The sequence below is a fragment of the Myotis davidii genome, unplaced genomic scaffold (assembly GCF_000327345.1).
Source record: "Myotis davidii unplaced genomic scaffold, ASM32734v1 scaffold842, whole genome shotgun sequence".
Classification (NCBI taxonomy): domain Eukaryota; kingdom Metazoa; phylum Chordata; class Mammalia; order Chiroptera; family Vespertilionidae; genus Myotis; species Myotis davidii.
Window position 1 is genome coordinate 635619 of NW_006293540.1, and position 916 is coordinate 636534.

The following is a 916-nucleotide window of genomic DNA, read 5'->3' on the forward strand; positions in this document are numbered from 1 at the left end:
GCAGAGCCTGCCCCCCCTCCTCCCTCTCCTCCTACTCCTCCTTCTCCTCCTCCCTCTGCCCTGCCCCCACCCTTCCCCAAACCTGAAAAAAAAAAGAACCCCTCACACCTGGACAGGGGTTATCTGAGAGGCGAGGGCAGGTGGGAACCGACCCACGGGGCCTGTGGGAGCTTGTTCCGGATCCTGATGGGAGGTTTGGATCACCAGCTGCACGTGTTTGTCAAAAGCAGCAAATGTGCGTGTCAGACAGGGCACTGCACTGGATGGGAATTGACATCAAAGGGAAAAATGCAAATACCAAACCCGTTAAGGACAGACGCTGAGGTCTGTACCGGGGCCTGGTCAGACAGATGACAGCGTCTGCCTTCGACTTTGAAATGCCGCAAAAGTGAGATGGGTGGCTGCGTGGAGGGACGGGTGGCCATGCGCTAAGACTAGTGAAATGCCAGTGGTGGCGTGTAGGTGGTGGGTACTCAGTGTTTGCTCTAAAACTCTCTCAGCTCTGCCGCAAGCAGGAAAATTTGTTTAATTAAATGTTGGGGAGGAGCGTCTCCTGCCTCCAGACTTGTCCCTCCATCCTGTCAGTCCATCTGCACAGACCACAGCCTCCCCTGCTGGGACCCCCTCAGTGGCTCCTGGGGGACCCGCCCCCCCGGGGCCCCCGGCCCCCATCTGTCCATCCGTGGCCGGTGGTTGCCTGTTTATTTCTCTGGCCACATCTTCCGTCCCTCCCTCCCTCACCTTTGCCACCTCAGAAACACCAAAATATTTGTGCTGCCCTGCAGAGGTCATGCTTTTTACAACTTCTGGGCAGAAATGTCTAGTTTACATTCAACTTTCCTTCTTCCCTCCTTTCTAATTTATAGAACTCCCCCCCCCCCCTTTTTATTTTTTTTTTTGTATTGTTTTTTTTTTT